At 35.9% G+C, this 20,273-nt stretch overlaps 1 pseudogene; it reads left to right on the top strand.

The window, feature by feature from the left end:
* The first annotated feature begins 273 nt into the window (after positions 1-273).
* Positions 274-20,273, top strand: part of LOC121104827 — a 146,666-nt pseudogene continuing 126,666 nt past the window's right edge.

Below are 20,273 nucleotides of genomic sequence, written 5' to 3' on the forward strand. Positions count from 1 at the left end.
GAAGGGATAATTGTCAGATTGGCTGGAGAATCTAGGAGCAATATTAATTTCCTCTTTGTCTAACTTGAATTCTTGGCAGGTAATTTGTTGTCAGAACTTTCGTACTGATACTTAGAGACAGAACATAAATCTATGGAATTGTGTCGTAAAGTACTTTGGTCATGCAAAATAGAATGGAGTCTGATACTTTTTATTGATAATCTTAAGTTTCTCAGCAGTAGTAATATTTTCTGCCTAAAACAAATTTACCTAGCATAGGGCTTATGACTCATAATGGTTCTAAGCACCAGCCTGGCAGTGAGCTTGAAAGATTTGATATTTGACAGTGCCGACAGCTGTGTATCAGGTAATTTTTTTTTAACTTGAATTACCCGAGACATTTAGATGTAATAATAAAACTGATACTACTACTAATAATGATAAATGAAGTTCTTACTTCATCAAACACCTCTTCATTGGAAGTGGGCATTGATTTCACTGAAAGACTTCAGAGGTTTGATAAATCAGTCGCCTGGCCTAGGTATGCAAGGTTAGCTCTGACTACGACTCCAATGGGGTACTTAAAAGATATCCGAAGTTATTTATAAATGAAAAAAAAATCAAGTCACACTAACAAATGCTTCCTCATTTCATAAGGAAACTAGGACTCTCCTGCCACAGCTTACCCATAACTGAAATATTCAAACATCACCCTGTCTTTGCTCTGGACTAATTTTATTACTATTGGAGAACTTTTCTGCTGCAAATGGCTACTAGGAGAATAACCTATTTAACAGATGTCAGTCATCCCTGTTTTCTGGTAGACTTTTGAATTAAATCAGGCAGAAAGCATTTATAGAAAGCCTACAGTGGCATTACTCTGAATATATCAATAAAACTAATGGAGACAATGCAGGGCAATAGGGAATGATGGACAAATTAAAATAACTACCACAAAATAGGGACATTTTAAATACTAATGGAACACACATATTTATTTTGCTGGAAAATGAGAGCGAGGAAAAGAATATGGTGCAAATTCAGTGAGCCTCTGTTATAATGCTTAGCAAGCTAAAAATACAGGACGAGAAAATGAGATTTTGGCTATGAGATGTAACAGTAGAATAACTTTAGATCTCTGGACACTGCCTGGTGAGGACAGGACTTGGTAATTTCTGGGTATGTGTTTGTTTGAACCCCCGTCTTATTCACGTTTAAATCCCTATCACCCAGCATGGAATGCACCTCGTTAGAGTATATCAGGAATTCACGGTGACCTCTGCTTTTGAATTTTCCTTACCAAACACAACTCTTAAAGCTGAAAATCCTGTTCGGAAGTTAATCTCTGAGCAACAAGTTTAAGTTACTTTACAATGGGGAAGTATACTTCTAGGGTTATCTATCTTTTGGGGCTTAGTTGCTTCAGCATTATTTCTTCTTGAAAAGGTCGAAATAAGGACAGTTTCATCTACCGAATGGAAAAATTAGGAAGATAAAACAAATTATTCTCTCATGGTTGAATCACCTGGCTTTGTCAGACTCACAGAGGATCAAGTTTAGTTGATACATAAGTGGAAAGATCTTAGAGCAGAGAAAGTACTACAAAATGTGATACCCCAAGGTTTTCTCTGGGTGACTATGATTGGTATATATCAGGTTTCGTTACAATAATAACAGAAGTATTATTTGTTTGTGTCAATAGGGGAGGCAAAACTTTACCTCTACCTCTCTTAGGGTCTCTGGCTGGGCTTGAGAATTAAATTGACATAAGAGAGATTAACAGGAGAAAAGCATTCAGATTTTTACGTGTATGTGGGAACCCCCATGGGAAAATGAAGACCAGAGAAGAGGCTAGACTGTGTTTATGTAATAGGTTAAACAAAGGAAAACTAACGAAAAAATATGGGGAGATGAAAGGAGAATGAATTATTTTAGCAGATTTCGCTTAGCCTTGACTCCTTGTCTTTGTCGATAAGGATGTATCTTTCCTTTTGATTTAGAGAGAGAATCTTTCACATGGAAGTTTCATCTCCTGCTTCAATGAAGAAAAGGAACGTGAGGGTACCCTTCTTGCAGTGGCTGTTTCTCAAGTGCCTTTAGTTCAAAATCCATATGCCAGAGGGGCATATTTTGGGGTGACAATGCCACCCTCCTGTCCTTTCTGTATAATGTTAGTTGGTTAAGTTCTGAGATGGCAGCAATCAGTGCTGAAGGCTCCATTTTTCACTAGTTACATTGTAAAGCCACCTCTTTCAGCCCTTTCCTTAACCCCTCATATTGTGCAAATGAGCATATATGCTAACGGTGCAACTAAAAGTCCATAAGGCTGATGAGGACAGGAGCAGACCTCATCACACCTCCTCCCCCACAGGTACACCCAGGTGCAAGCACATAATTCCCCTGCTCACAGGCTCCTTAGATCATGCAAACACCAAACAATGTGAATAAATGCACAGTCACATGTACAGATATTCTGGAATGACATTTTAGCTTCAACTGTGAATCTACCACTAGAAATAGATGAAGTTAGATAGCTCAGAAAGAGGATACTAGGGGCGCCTGGGTGGTTCCGTTGTTAAGCGTCTGCCTTCGGCTCAGGGCATGATCCGAGCGTTCTGGGATCGAGCCCCGCCTGCTTCTTCCTTTCCCACTCCCCCTGCTTGTGTTCCCTCTCTCACTGGCTGTCTCTTTCTCTCTGTCAAATAAATAAATAAAATCTTTAAAAAAAAAAAAGAAAGAAAGAAAGAAAGAGGACACTAAAAGGTAAACATTAAAATATTCCATTGAAATGGAATGATTTCTAATATCTTTATTAGAAATATAATAATAATTATAATATATAATATAATTCTAAAGATTTCTAGTATCTTTATTAGAAATATAACACAGATGGGCATATTTCCCTGAACATGATAATCACTAAATATATATTATTATTTAATGAATCTTATATATAATGACTTATGTACAATGACACAATTAGAAAGCCACCTACTGCTTGCATTCTTTTAGGTCAAAACTCTTTTAATAATGGTTTTCAAGCTATGGATACTCTTTCTTTTAAAAAGTATGCATAAAGTTTCACGATGTTACAAATTTCTTAGGAACTATTCATAGGCCATGGACTCCAAGCTGAGGTCTCTTGATTTGGTCAAACCCTTATTTCACAGAGGAACAAACAGAGACCTTGCTAGGTTACTTGCATGAAAGAGCTGGTCTGGGGCATGAACCCAAAATCATGAGGTTTAGTTTGTCACTCTTTCTACCATACCATTCTCTCTCCCTCCCTTTTATAGATGAAAGATGACTGAGTAAAAGAATTCTGAGAAAGCCCTAATAACAGAAGAAGTCACTCAGGGCTGCTATGCCCTAAAATAAAAATCACTTTTTAAATTTTTTAATTGTCACATATCATTCTCCTGTAAGTAGAGCAATAACACACAACTCATCAGAATTTCCTGAATATCAGGCACTTAACTTAGAAACTGTGTCTGTCACTATCTCACACACTTAAATGATACTTTTGCCAATAGTGGGAGATGGCAAGCCTATTTTAGATTTTAATGGGCCTTATTGACTTGGTTTTGCAGTCTGAATATATATCATATTAAATATATCAAAATTCATTCATATTGCACATAAAATAACATTCATGTATAACTGCATAATAGTTGGATTGTGGTACAAATGTCTGATAGATATAATATTACATTTGGTAAACATACAATTTTATATATATAAGGCTTAATATTGCAATGCTTTCCCTATGCTGAGCCAATACCTTTTTTTTCATATTTAAGCATTTTTCTGAATCTGTGAAAAGCAACCAGTCCTAGGTATGTGCTCAAACAACCGATACATGAAACAGTCCTGAGAGAGATGGCTGTTAACTAGAAGGCATCTCCAATGACTTTGCAATTTAGCCTAGATTGACATCCAAAATCACTGATCATGAATATACATAAGTGAGTCTTTCCTTCTCCTCAAACATTGAATCCAAACAGGGTGATGACTTCAAAGATCAGCCTACAAAGGCCAGGGAGATAAAGTTTGAGATAAGTTAGAGTCCTGAGCTAAGGACGTATATTAATCTGGGTTCTTCAGAGAAACAGAACCAGTAGGACTTAATAGAAGTTAGGAAGTCCCACGATCTGCTGTCTACATGCTGGAGACTCAGGAATGCTGATGATATCATTCAATCTGGGTAGGAAGGCCAGGGACACCACGGAGCTGATGCTATAAATCCCAGTCTGAGGGAAAAGAGGAGACGTTCCAATTAAGTAGACAGACAGTAGGCAAGAAAAGGGGCAACTTCCTCCTTTCTCTGCCCCTCGTTCTATTCAGGACCTCAGTGGATTGGATGACGCCCATCCACATGGGGGGGGGGCAATTTACTTCACAGAGTCCACTTCAAATGCTAACTTCATCTGGAAACACCACATGCACACCCAGAAATAATGTTTAATCTGGGTTCCTGGTGGCCAGTCATCACCGAGAACAAATATAAAATGTAGGTAGATTACACATACAACCAGTCTATTAGTTAAACTCCCTAATCAGAGCGTATTGAGGGCAGAGTCTATACTATTCATCATTGTATTCATTGTTCATAGTAGCTAATAAATATGTTGGGCAAATGTGATTCATTTGATATCATGTTGATATAAGTTTTAAGGCACTCAGTTCTGATCTCCCGTTCATGCTATGGATATATGAGGATAACCAGGGTAACCAAATGCCTCAGGCTTGTTTCATTTAACATTGCTCCTACTTTACACTGAGACTACCAGTATCATGCACCATCAGGCTTAGAGAGAATGTACCCCAAACTCTTGGAACCAGAATAGGGCTGGGTGAACAGACATGGCAATTAAGAACGACTACTGTTACTCCGTTTTGAGCTGGGGAAATTAGGTTGAGTGCAAGGTGACTTTCTTCCCTTAAACTGATTCTCTTTTCTTTCTTAATCTAGAGTCATCCAGATAAAGATCACATTTCCCAGGTTTCCTTGTTGGTGGGTGTGTCCTTGTGACTGAATCCCTGCCGATGAAAAATAGCATAACAGGAATGGGTAGCTTTCAACTTAAAATGAAATTACTTGCTGAGGGCATTCTCTCTTCATCCTTCATAAAGGCTTGAGAATGAATCAGGAAAGAACCTAAGTCTGACCATGTAGACACACACATTGTTCTAGAGAGGATGGAGTAATATTAAACCAGGAAAACCAACGTCCTGGGTGACGTTATGGAGCGAAGCTTCTCCATCTGCCCAAACAAGGAAATGAAAAACATTTATTCTAAATCTACCCATTCCCTTTTTTTCCATGAATTTATGATTATTTTCTCATCAAAATCTCTAAAAAATGTATTTTACATTAATTTCTTAGGCATTAATAAGCAGATTGACAATGATATTTCTCTACTTTATCCCTTTTATTACTTTTTCTTTGGACAATAATTATACAGCAACATCAAAAATAGTAGACATAATTTTTGAACATTATATGTGAGAAACTGTAAATTTATGCGTTAATTTAATTTTCATAATCCTATGTGAGAGATACTACTATCATCTTCATTTTATGTATGAGGAAATTAAGTCACAAAGAGTTTTTAATTTTATTTTGAGAGAGAGAGCATTCGCACAAGCAGGGTGTGGGGAAGGGCAGAAGGAGAGGGAGAGAGAGAATCTTAAGCAGATTCTTTGCTGAGTACAGAGCCCAATGTGGGGCTCAATCTTACAACACTGAGATAATGACCTGAGTTGAAATCAAGAGTTGAATGCTTAACCAACTGAGCCACTCAGGTGCCCCTAGTCACAGAAAATTTGAATAAATTTCCAATGGTCATTCCGTTTTAAAAAGAATGGAGCTAGGAACCAGATTGTTAGATTCAAAATCCACGCTCTTATATTTTTAAATTCCTTTATTTATAAATTGAATCACTGAGAATTTGCTCAACCTCTCTGTCAAAGGAGCCATTCCAATGTAAAAGACTGGTACAAAATCATTTTGTGCATTGTGTTTACATGATCGGAAGACAAGACAAAACACCTATAAGGCATTGAAATATCTAAATATCCATCCTGATGTGAAAGTAGAATTTCTCTGTGTCACTCCAGAAACCAGAGTATAACAAATAGTAAACTGAGTGGAAAGAAGGTTAGTGATGAAACACTCGAATGAATGGTGCTCCCAGGAAGGACATGCCTGGTCTCAAAGCTGTGTGTTACTTTTCACTGTACTTATTTAAAAATAATATGAATGTCTGGCAAAGACTTTGAATAAAGGATCATTAACCAAAGAAAAAATAGGACTGAACTTTCATTATGCTGATTTCATAAACATTAACTTTTAATTGTCTGTTCTATGAATGGGCAGATATTGTCAACCTGTAAGTATACACCACTTTAATCGTTGCACCAGATAAAGGGAGCTCTATCTTGGCTGTTTCAGTTGTGTTTTCCTCCCTGAACTATATATATATCTATATATCTATATATCTATATATCTATATATCTATATCTATATATATCTATATCTATATCTATATCTATATATATATATATATTTGGAATAGTTTCTTTCTAGGAGACAGATTTAGTTAAGGTTTCATCTTTTCTCTTTTTACTAATATCTGGGCTTTCTATTTAAAGCTTCATTTCTTTAATCTTACGCTCTGTGTGTGTGTGTGAGAGAGAGAGAGATAATATATCATCCTGTATTAATGTATGCATGATTCATTTAGATAATTCAGAATTTCTTAATTAAAACACCAATAGCTCAGAATTTCTATCCTTTGATTTTATATTTCTTTGGAAAAAATGTTTGCTTGCAGCATTGCCCAGTTTGTCATATTACATTTTAATACAGAGGCATTTTCTACCATTTCATGTGCCTTGAATATGGCAGATAGCAGAAGAGCTTAAACTTATCGTTGTTGAGCTTACACATGCACCAAAATGATATTTTTATAATCAGGCTCAGCCTAAAACCCAAGGTTTCTTTCCATTTATTCCTGACCGATAATCATGTAGCTGCATGTAGCATATCCATGTGCCATATCAGATCTCTTTCACTGTATATAAAAGTGGCATAATTGAAGAGTAAGTGTTGAAAACATATACACTCATTATTATTCTCATTTTGTAATATATAGCAATTGTTTTGTTCTGCCTCGGAAGAACATGCGGTCTCAGAGCACACAAAATGACATTAAGGGATTTTATAATATTTTAAACCCATGGGAAGTGAGTGACACAAGAAGACAGCTTTCATTATCTGATTGAAAGTTTAATATCAGTGGAAATAAATTTTATAAAATTATTTATTTATTTACAAATGGGCATGTCTATCATAGTCAAAAGATAAAGTGGAGACAATAGCATAATTCACACATCTGTTTTCCAAAATGTCTCCCTTCCTGTTTCAAAAAAATTATTAGCTTCCTATGAAAAATCTCGTTAGCATTATCTCCTCCAGTGCCGTCCATGTGAAATAAGTCAAGCAGAGAAAGACAATTATCATATGATTTCTCTCATCTTTGGAACATAAGAACTGGGAAGATCGGTAGGGGAAGAAAGGGATAAAGAAAGGGGGTAATCAGAAGGGGGAATGGACCACGAGAGACTATGGACTCTGAGAAACAAACTGAGGGCTACAGAGGGGAGGGGGGTGAAGGAATGGGATAGGCTGGTGATGGGTAGTAAGGAGGGCACGTATTGCATGGTGCACTGGGTGTTATACGCAACTAATGAATCATCGAACTTGACATCAGAAACCAGGGATTTACTGTATGGTGACTAACATAATACAATAAAAAAAAAACATTTAAAAAAATCTCGTTAAATTACAACCATAAAGTATAAAGAAAGCACAATCAATCAGCGAGGTCATCTGAACTTTGCCCTGATCTCCACATGTATTATCGACCACTCCAACCATAGAAGTCTATTTTCCAATCAAAGGCTGAAGGCAAGTGAAAGGAAGGATGGATAAGGATCAAAGAGTACTCTTCTCTAGATCTTTCGAAATGTGAATTGTGTTCAGTGTTTCCCGGTGAGGTGGATGGGAACACTTCCCACAGTAGCAACAACAAGAGTATCGCATTGAATTTTCTGTTTCTCGCTTGCAGGAGAATCAAGTTTGTTTGTGACCCTCCCGCCCCTTCCACTTTTCCCCAGCCAGGAATTATAAAATCTTCAATTATTTCAGCAAGTAAGTTTCATCTCATTATTGAGAAAGATAGCTAGTTTTCATGTTTTCTTATATTTCAAAAAGTTATACTTTTTTTCTTTTTTTTACCTAGTAAAATACTTTTTCACAAACTAAATTTTATTTCATTCTAATGTCTTCTGTCAGGTTGCTCTGATCAATTAAAAAATTAGTAGCCCAAAATAATCAGTCTTTTTTAGGACTTTACTAGAAGTGCTTATGAGTCATAAATAACTATGTAGCTCTACTGCCTAGCTCTGTTAACTCATGTGAGTTCTTTATTAATTTTGATATAATTATTTATTGTGGCATTGTTATGCCATCATAAATAAATGACTTATATAGTTTAAATCTAGATTATGGTCTCTTAATAAAAAGAGAATTGATAACTTTTGGATGGCATGTTTTCCTTTAAAAAAATTTTTTTTTTAAGATTTTATTTATTTATCTGACAGAGAGAGAGACAGCCAGCGAGAGAGGGAACACAAGCAGGGGGAGTGGGAGAGGAAGAAGCAGGCTCATAGCAGAGGAGCCCGATGTGGGGCTCGATCCCACAACGCCGGGATCACGCCCTGAGCCGAAGGCAGACGCCCAAAAACTGCGCCACCCAGGCGCCCCTAAAATTTTTTTAATGTACATTTAAATTTTTAATAAATGGCTTTGTTTGTTTATGCTTTCTGCCTAAGCATTTGTCAAAATTCCTGCAGTGGAATTTAATAAATTTGTGATGAGCCTTATTGAGTATGTGAGATTTTAGCTCTGTTCATCACATTAAGAGTGGAGTCCCAAGTAAGAAATTTTTGTTGGGGGAGAAATTTCATTTTCAAAGAGATATTCCACAAATTGATTCAAAAGTACTTGCCCTTGTGTATAAACTGTTCACATTAGTGGTAATGTGCCAAGTATCCGTCTACTTATAACCTGTTGTAATTTAATATTTTATATTGTCAGATAAATGGACCAGGTACCTCATTTAGATCATTGCTTTGAGAAACATCCCTAAAACACAAATCAGTGAAAGGGTACTAACATTTAAGAACATTAGAAACGCAAGAGACTTTTCTCAGCCTGGTCACCACAAAGAAATCATTAGTTTCATAGTACTGAGTAAGAAGTTGATTGCAAACGGGGTAAATTCCTCAGTCTTACTTAGTGGCCCTGGAGATTCTCCCTAATGTTTGTCCACAAAACCACAGTAGGAAATCTTTTCTATCTTGGTTCTATAGAATATACTATATGGTATTAAAACTATTCTATTAAACAGGTAAAATTTCTAGGGAAATTCATAAGCACCTTTATTTTTATTTCTCATCATTCTTTAAAATCAGTTTAGTGAGGCTGGCTCTTCCTCTAACCTTAGATGTGAACTCAGGCAATCCCATTCAAATTTTGGACCATATTTATGTAACAATATCTTAAACCTTTAATTACCAAATGCAGTTCTACATAGCAATCAAATCTCTGAAATTTTCTTTTTGCTCTCCTTCAACTCAGGCCTAATGTAGATGGGAAGTCTGCCTTGTTCACTGAAGTTTATAATTCGGAGGTGGGTAGAGAAGTAGTATGTCTGCATCCCTCCCTTCCCAATTCATATATAGAAATCCTAATGGCCAATATGTTGGTATTAGGAGGCGGAAGCTTTGGGGGTGATGAGGTATGAGGGTGGAACCCTTGAGAATGGGATTAATACTCTTATAAAAGAGATTCCACAGAGCTCCTTAGCCCCTTCTGCCATATGAGGATGCAACAAGAAGGTGCCAGGTATGAACCAAGAAGAGGACCTTCACTAGAAGGCAGCCATGCTGGCTTTCAGACCTGCATGAAATACATTTCTATTGTTTTTTTTTTTTTTTTGGTGTTTATTTATTTATTTATAATTTTTATTTTGTTATATTAGTCACCATACAGTATACATTTCTATTGTTTATAAGCTACCCGGTGTGTAGTATTTTGTTTTAGCAGCCTGAAGACTAAAAAGGATAGGTAAGGGAGAAGAAATTATTAACCACTGTTCCATGTGAAAAGCAAGCTTTGCCATACTACTCTCTCAGTATTTAAAGCTGACTTTCCCTCATCAAGTCTTTCATGGTTTCTTCAGAGCCTCCATCCGGGTTTAGAATCTGTAAACTCTCAGATGATTAGGATGAATGAATCCCTATTCCACCTTGTCACAATCTCCTCCTCTGGCCCAAAGTTTCCCTTGATGCCTGCTTAGTTTTATTTGCCAATCCAGAGTCCTTCTTTGAGAAAGCCTAAGATGGTTCTAAAGTAATTGTGTCTCTCACAAAGATACATTTTTTATTCATGAAAAACTGCTGCATCCTCTTTCCTAAAAAGTTGCTCAATGAAGAAACAATCTTCCCTTTTTTCCACCAGTAGAACAGCTGGCCATCCAGTCCCTTGTCCTTTGCCTTCCCAGTTGTCTAGATATCAATTAAAAATGTTGTACTGCTCCTTGAGTAACCTCATTGCGTTCTAACAAAGTGAGTTTAGCAGGAAAGATGGGGATTCCATGGGGTGATAAGACTAAACACTCTAATAACTCTCTCCAAAGACTGAAAACATTCCTGTTCAAATCAAGAGATTTAAGTCTCATAAACTTTATGTTTTGTTTTTAAACACTGCCTTTTCCTTTCCTGTGTTTGGTCTAGCATCTACATTTGAGTGCAGTATCCATTGTGATTCTTGAGTAGATGCTTTCCTTTTATCATCAAAGAACATTATACGTTGATGGTAAAGATGAATTCTTTCACTTTCTCCTTGTAATAGGTTGAATTGTGTTCTGCTAAAAAACATACTGAAGTCTTAACCCCTGGTACGGGTGAATGGGATCTTATTTGGATTATGTGTTATTGTGCATGTAATTGAGTTGAGATGATATCATACTAGAATAGGTGGGTCCTTAATCCAATACGACGGAGTTCCCTATAAGAGAAGAGACACAGAGACAGACACACACAGAGAGGAGACCACCGATGCCCAGAGGGAAGATAGCCATGTGGCAATGGAATCAGAGGCTAGAGCTTTGCAGCTGCAAGCAAGGAGTGCCGAGGATTGCCAGTAATGACAAGAACTAGGAGAGAAAGCATGGCTCTGCCAATGTTTTGATTTTGAACTTCTAACTTCCAGAAGTGTATTCTAACCCACCCAGTTTGTGGTAGTATGCTTTAACATACCAGGAAGCTCAAACATAGTCCTCTTAACTAAACACTTAGCATATACATACACCGGTGATGCCATCACCACAATCTCAGCTGTGTGCCTATGCCCAAACTCATCAAGATGCCCATGTGAAATGTGTGCAATTGTTGCATATCTGTTATACCTCAATAAAGCAAAAAACAATGGAAAGACATTAACATATATTATTGCAGTTCCTCTAGAGTAGTGTGCTTCAGTATTGAAATTTTGTATTTAGCCATGTGTTGGCCGATTAGGAGTGAGACTTGAAAGAAAAATATGCCCATCACTCTGATGTCTAGCTCAAAAGCAGGATATGCTAGTTGGTTGAGACTTTGGATAACTCTTTGGATACAAAGTGAATTATTTAATTTTTTCTTTTTGGTGTGAGATGGTATGCTATACATGGCATTATTTTTGAAAACTAAATGTAGAGGAAGATGAGCTTGTGTAAATGTTTGTGAGTTAGAGAATGGTATGTGAGGTCATCTATTTTTACCCACTTGAGACTACTCCTTTCTTCCAGGTAAAAGCATTCTAATTTTATTTTAGGTAACTTCTCTGCCATTTTTCACTCTACATGTATCTTGTACCAGGCCCATTCTAGTTTGAGTTTTGAGGGTAGGAGCATGACCCAAGGCCTGGCTAATCAGAGAACCATATCTTTGTGCCATAGAAATAGATTAAAAAGTAATTACAGATCTAAAGTTGAGCAGACTGCATACCCTCAGACAATACTGATGATACTGGCTGGAAATGGTATTCTCTCAATGCTTAAGTTGCTAAACTGTTGGGATGTAAATAAGGGTGACAAGCTTTGCATTTTCACAAATGGAGTCAATGTAGAAAATAGTATCACTGAGAAATAGTAAAGACAAAGTACTGAAAACAGTGTTCAAACCTAAGACTCAATTATGCCTGAAACATCATATTTCTGGGTTATAAAGCCAAAGCCACATATGTTTTACTTTGCCTCTCCTTCTGTAACTATGGGTGAGCTACTTGTCTTCCTATCTCTGGTGAACCTCTACATATGTACTCATCATGTGATGGGGATCAATGTCTTGTTTGTTGCTGGATAGACACTCTGAGTTAATGCTACAAATGGTTTGGCCTTAAAGTCCAATGTACTGGGAGCTATAGTCTGTTATCAAGCATCTCCTTGAGATTAACAGGGAATACTCTATAAACTTTTTGTAAGTTAGAATTAAGAGAATTTTGAATTTTAAAGTTTAATAGAATTATTTTCTAGATGAAAAGAATATATTTTTATACATGATGTTCATGTACATTTTCTTTAATAATGTTGAAACTTTGAAACACCTAAAATGTTACCTCCATATATTTGTTAAGATTTTGCTTATTTATTTGAGAGAAAGAGAGAGAGAGCATGAGCAGGAGGGGGAGTGGAGGGACAAGCAGACTCCCCACTGAGCAGGGAGCCCTTCACTGGACTCCATCCCAGGACCCCGGGATCATGACTTGAGCTGAAGGCAGACACTTAACTAACGGAGCCACCCAGGCACCCACCTCTATATTTTTAATGTAAAATTCATATAATCTCTCTAATAGTTTTGATTTATTTTACACAATGTCCTAAATTCATTTTGTTCATGTATTAAAGTACAATAATAGTATTATCAGATTATCTCAAAGCATGAATTTATTCATATATTTTAACTGTTTTTATATACATGAAAGTATTCATTTAAACAAAGATTTATTCAAGGAATAAATTTTAAAGACTTTCAACCTCCAAAACAATAGACTCATTTATAAATAAGTCAGATGTCAGAAAAATAATTTCTTCAGAATCACAGTTACATACACATGCATACTCACATATTCAAAGAAAAACACATAGGCTACTTCTTCTGCCTTTACCACTTAGAATTTCTTTTTTTTAATTGATACTTAATATTTTATTTTATTTTATTATTGTAGAATTTCTTTTAAATCTTAAGCAAATGAATTTTCCTGTTTCCCTAAAACATGGACATAAAATTAACAGAATACAAATATTGCAAACAAAGAGCTTTTAACTCTATACACTAAAATTATAGACTTTTTTACATAGTGTATTTGAACTTTAAAAATACTGCTTACCAGAAAGTGAAGACATACCAATGGTAGAAACACAGTGTTTTTGTATCAATATTTCAATGGCAGTGGCACTAGATTTATTTGGAATTTTTAATTTTATCCTTTTAATTTTTCTTACTCTTACTGAAAACATGAGGCAGCAGCTACCTGCATATCTTTTAATTATTTTTTGGAAGGCATATTTGTACCTGCTTAATTGTACACACATCCCCAATGTCCAATTTATTTTTGGCTTTAGATATTTGTTTGCAAGAAGGTCAATAAAAATTGTACAGTCAACTTATAATGCTTATAGTCTAGAAGGAGAAAGTCAGACATAATAAAAATTATGCCAGAGTTTTGTTTTTTAAGATATAGATTTTTCTGATGCTTATAAGATATTTGGAGAATATTGCTGCAAAATTAAATAAGCCATAGCAGGTCGATATTTAAGGTAAATAGCTTTAAATCATTTGGCATAATTGGGTTTTAAGAACAGTAAAAATAATTACATTTAGAATGCTTAGGTACTTGGCTATTTAAAAGTCTGGCCCTAGTACAGCTAGGCATTTTACTTTAAAACCCAATAAATAGAAAGAATTTTAATTCTTTGCTTTTATTTATCTTGGTACACTTTATTCAAATAATTGATTTGAGTATATGGGAAAAATTGGCTCAATTCATTGACAAAATTAAGACATGTTTTGGGCATTTGAACCAAGAAGACTGTATGAAACCAACAGAAATGTTTCTGCTGTTGAAAGTTAAAGTATAAACTCCTCAAAATTTCTGATAAGTACTTCTTAAACACTATGGTGATTATCTCTGTATAACGGTAGAAGTTAGTAGTTCAACTAAGTAAATAGGTATTGAATAAATTCAGTTAGTTCCAAAGTTTTGTTGTGTTTGTTCTGAGGTGTAGTACCTTGTAATAATGAAATACTCTGAGTACCTACGGTATTTGCCTGACATTTTGTTAAGTACTTGATGTATGTTCTCACAGTTCCCGTTATTTGGAGGTGGACACGTTATTATCTTACTCTGCGATGCATTCAGCCTTCTCTGAAGTTTGAAAGACAGTGAATAGCTGAGGCAGAATTTGAAATCAGGAAAACTGTGTTCTTAATCACTATGTCTTTAATCACTATCCTATAATGTCATTCACCTTTCATATGAAATTTAATATTGTGAGTAGTATAGAATGTTTTTCCTGACCTCAAGAAATAGGTTATACATTTGAAGAAATAAATATAGTCTTATGAGGGTGCTTGGCAAAAATCTGCTATTTCATGATATGAAAGGGGAGCAAACCTGGAGAGTAGGGACCCTCCTCTTCATGGGCTGATGTACCTCAGAAGGCACAAAGGCTTGCCTAGAATGACTCATGAGCAGTGCATTAGAACCTATTCTCCTGGTCAAGTGAATTGCCAAATTCACCTCTAGAAGGAGGTCAAATGAAACTAGTCAAAGTTTTGATCTCAGTTCTTCAACTTTATAGCACTTCCCTCTGCTTCTTTCCAACTCCATTCTGCTTTAATAAAGCCAAAAATATAGTTCTAAGTGGCATGGAGTAAATGGGAAAAAATCATGGTAAACCTGAGATAGAAAGGAAGAATGGAAGAAAATCCAGAGAGGTGGAAGCGGGTGTAGCGATGGCACATTAGGAATCAAGAAATATTTCTGGTAAAACTATTCAACTTGACACATGTTTCCTGGTTGTCGTACTACAGATTACTCCAACAGAGAAGCCATTCCAAAGGATCTGAATGCTACTTTTCAACTGAATACTCTTTTAGAGCCAACTCTGAGAATTCTTTTTAAGTATAACTTTCTCATAAGCAAAATGTCCAGCTTTTTGTTGACATCTTATGCACATAGAAATTAAGTAACTAATTCCAGGCTCAATTACTCATTTTCATGGACAAGTGCCCAATTTTATAAGAAATAGTTGCTAGCAGGTGAAAAGAGTATTTTTTTAAGATAGAGGGAAAATAATTTATTAGAAGTGTAAATTTATTAGAAGTCTATTTTAGAGATATATGGAGGCTGGCCATCTTGAATATAAGCTAGATATTTAATGCCAAGTTGTTGTCATCAAATAATTTTCACCTACTACCAGAAAGTTCAGGAGCTGACATTTTATACAACTATGTGGAAATGCCACAGAAATTTCAGCGTATTTCAGAAGGTAAATTTGAGGACCTCAGTTTCAACTATCACATGAAGGACAATGCTATCAACTGAATGCTCCCCCTCTAAATTCTTGTTGAAGTCCTCACCACCACCATTATATTAGGAGGTGGGGCCTATTGTAGGTAATTAGGTTGGGAATGGGATCAGTGACCTTATAAAGCAGACCCCAGAGAGGACCCGCCCCCCTTCCTCCATGTGAAGATACTTTGAGAAGATGGCCTTCTATGAGCCAGGGAGCAAGCTCTCATCAGATACCAAATTTGCTGACACCTTGATCTTGGACTGGCCACTCTCCAGCATGCTGAAAAATAAATTGTTGTTGTTTATAAGCCACCCAATTTTTGGTTTTCTGTTGTAGCAGCCCAAATGGACTAAGACAGTGACCTTGGTCTATGGTTTTCCACCATTAAATCCTAAGCCCCTGAGATAACCTGAATTTAATAAATAGTGTTCACAAATCCATATAGTCTACAAGAGTTATAAGTTTTCATATTAAAATTTTAATTCTAGAAATGATGTATCAGCTTGTAAAAAATTAGGTGTATATATCAAATTGACATTTGATAATGATTAAGTGAAAAATTCCTCAATCCTATTTAGTGTTTAGAATAAAATACTAGTCTGTTTACAGGTCTTCTAGATGAATAAAAAGGTAAGTTCTCCTTGGAAAAAATATTCAGAAGACCCCACAAAGCGGATAGTATTATGCTTTCTATAGCATCTAGGTAGTCTGTGTCAGCCTCAATGTCCTCAGTATAAGTAATGGAAAACTAAGTGTGTGAACAAAACTTTATAGGACCAGGCTATAAATTGTGGTATATCTAATCAGGACAGTAGCTACCAGAAAGGTCCATATTTTGTTGGCCAGACAATTTTCCCCAAATATATCATAATTATTCCCTGTAAATTACTCTGTCATATTCAATACTGAAATAGTAAGTTTATTTATTTTTTTAAAGATTTATTTATTTATTTTAGAGAGTAAAAGCACAAGCAAGCTGGGAGAAGGGCAGAAGGGGATAGACAATACTGAAGTCAACTTCACTCTGAGCACAGAGCTCGATGCCGGGCTCTATCCCAGGACCCTGAGATCATAACCTGAGCCTAAACCAAGAGCAGCTGCTCAACTGACTGTGCCACCCAGGCACCCCTGAAATATTAAGTTTATTTTTTAAAATCAAATGATATATTAAGACCTCAAAATATTGGCCACTTTTATTTTTCTTACTCATGGCTTTCTCTACCTTGAACATGTCTTTGTCAGACAAACTTTTTGTCATTTTAAGTTAAAATTCTAATATTATTTATCATGAAAAGTATGGTATGCCTCATAATTTTATGGGAGCCACAATGTCTTGAATGTACTGCGACCCATTTTTTTATTGGTTCTCAATATCAATATAATTTTCTGGAACAACCTAAAGCAATATTCTCCACAAACAAAATACTCCCTTCTGATTTTTCCCATTAAATAACCTCTTCTACTTAAATCCAAAATCCATATAATAAAGTATCTTAGCTGATTTTTAAAAGGGATATGTAAAATCTAAAATATTTTGTCACTTAATCAGTAAATAACTCAGAATTTCAAGTGTAAAACTGGGACAGATGCTATCTCAAATACATTTAATGTATTTGATGTATGTTTCAAGTACCCCAAAATATGGTATTTTCTGTTATATTCACAATTATTACAATTAAAAAGAAATTACCCTCTCCATATGGAGAGAGAGAGAGAGAGAGAGAGAGAGAGAGAGAATTAATATAGGCAAAAACCTTGAAGAATGAGAAGAAAGAAAATATGGAAATATATTGAGCTCTACCACTAATTAATATAGGCAAAAACCTTGAAGAATGAGAAGAAAGAAAATATGGAAATATATTGAGCTCTACCACTCCAAGGTGATTTTAACCTACACCCTCTTATTTGCCCTCATAAATACATATTAGGCATTATCATACACATTTTGTGGGTTGAAAAATGATACCAAAATAAGGGTAATTAATTAAGCAACAGAGGTAGGATTCAAATTCTAGTCAAATATGTGATCTTTCTACTCTAGAAGGTCAAGTGACTGGAAATACTCCATTAAATGAATGAGCAGATCTCCAGGACCCAGCAGAGGGGGAAAAATAATTCCACCTAGGAGAGCAGAAAAAATAGCCTTTGTAAGAGCCAATATCTCATCTAAATTTTAAAGGAAGAATGTAATTTTGATAAGCAACATATACACAAAGAGGGCTTTGTATATTAAGTGAATGGTATGGGATAAAATTGAAGACACAACGTGTCTATTCTTTAGAGGAAGTCCAATGTGGTAGATGTAACTTTGAGGTATAAGTAATCAGGTTAGTTAAGTAGGTGAGGTGGGGCCACTTCATGGATCCCTACACTGAGACAGGGTTTGAGGACTAGGAAAGAGTTCAAAATTTTGTGTAAGCAATCATGGAAGAATTTTAGATGGAGGTGATATAAACTTCTTTAGAGAGAATCCTTTCATTGGGTATTTTTTATGTTGGGGAGGTTATCTGGCATATTGCCCCATGGGTAACAAGGATTTGATTTTTACAAAGTTGACATGGGTGAATTGTTGCCGCTAGTCTCTTAAGTCTGGAGATTGACTGTATTAACCCCCCCACCCCCACCTGGAGCCCCCACCCTACTCTACCTTCAGAGTCAGCAGCTGTCACAATTGTGTTTGCTCTATAAATTCAGACTTTCTATTAAGGGTCTATTCAAGGGGGTAGGCTTGGGTAACCATTGTAAACACATTTGGCTACATATCTAAATCTATACTCTTTGAAAAATCATATGAGTACTGAAGTGGGCTTTCATATTGTCATTAGTCTCTCTCCTCTGTCTTAAATTTCAGTTTAATCCAAACCCTGGGAGGGAAGAAGTTTCTTTTCTACTTCCCTTCATATCTCCAGTGATTTGAATTGCTTATCTTAGGAAGTTGACCCTATCAGGAGAATGGAACATAGTTTAAAATGTAAATAAATGATGGATAGTGAAATCATACAGAAGGCTACCGCGCTAAGTAACTGTGACGGTATAGAGAAACTAAAACTTATAAAACTCAATAAGAAATTAAATCAACAAGCATGTATATAAGCAATCACATTAAAAAAAGGAAGAACCAACTGCACTGAGTTAAACAATATGGCTTTATAATTTATAAGGTTGCCCCAAAACCTTAATGACCGGGGCCTGAATCTACAGTTTTCTGAATCATTGACATGGGCTCCAGTGAAAAGAAAATAAGGGCAAGGGGTTTTTGTTATGTTTTGTTTTCCTTACAGGCAAAGAGACTTTGAAAAGACAGAAAAAGGTGCCCACCTGAACTATTGTTGCAATTTAAGTTTGAATATCATGTAATAATACCATGTAGGCATGATCTACCATATGCCTGGTTAAATATTTTTATAAATAATTGGAATAATTTGCCCAAAACCATTTTAGTGGATAATTCAAAACTTAGCCCTTACGCACATGTTATCTGATTCTAGACATCAAGGATACTAGAAAGGAGAATTAGATTAATTAACTAATTAATTAGTTAATTAATTAATGCCTTACACTTTCAATACATTTCTCTCCTGAAATTGGTGTAATTATGTCTGCCATCTTTACAGGACATTCAGTGAAGTTCATTGCTTCTGTTATGCGGGTAGTACATTATGAAAGTGTGATTAAACTGAGAGGTTCCAAACAGAAATGGAATTAAATTTTATTTGGTCTGTGGTGCTGGGACTTTCTCTGTGTTATTGCAACTAATCATAAAATGAGGCATTATTATTGCCATATTAAAGGTAATGCAAGGGGCTAAGAGTTATTAAATGAATTGCCCAAGTTCACAACCTACCCTCCATAGAGACAGACACAAAGTACTGACTAGTAAGACGAGTGATCAGGTCAAATCAGGCATTTCATTTAATTTCTTTATTCCTCTCATCTGTTAATATTGCATAACACTCAATTTCCTCTGAAACTTCCAGCAAATTGTGTCAGAAAGATGAGCCAGAAGATCTCTATCAACTCGCCTCAACTAGAATTATGGAGCTACTATCGTCTGCCTAGAATTTGAGGCCGATTTTCAGTGAGCGTTCATATTCATGAGAACCACATTAGAGATGATTTATTTTTCTTATGCCAACAATATCCCTTCTTCTCTGAAATCATAAAATTTAGAGATGAAAAGGACATTATAGATTCTCTAAACTACTGCTAATCAAATATTTAACTTCCCCATGATATTCCTGTTCTCACCACCAATGCTGCAAATATAACCACCTCAAGAATCCACTCCATATTTTTCAGCTAATATCTTACTGAAACTCCTGCTGCAGTCCCACTGACATGCATTGGTGCAATCTATCAGCCAGATAGGCCAGACGGGGCAATTCAGGACCAAAAATACAATCTAGAAGAAACTTCTGACTGTGTGGAGGCTGACAAGTTCACTGTGGAAGGTCCAGAAGGACATTGACATGGGGAGGTACATACAGTACACATATCTGAAAGGCAAATCTATTCCACATCAGCTTCAGAAAAAAAGAAAGGCAAAATGAAACAGATATCACCTGGCACTGAGACAGAATCCAATACAGCGCTGTATAAGCAGGG

This window comes from Ursus maritimus, unplaced genomic scaffold, assembly GCF_017311325.1.
Source record: "Ursus maritimus isolate PB19 unplaced genomic scaffold, ASM1731132v1 scaffold_23, whole genome shotgun sequence".
In the NCBI taxonomy this organism is placed as follows: domain Eukaryota; kingdom Metazoa; phylum Chordata; class Mammalia; order Carnivora; family Ursidae; genus Ursus; species Ursus maritimus.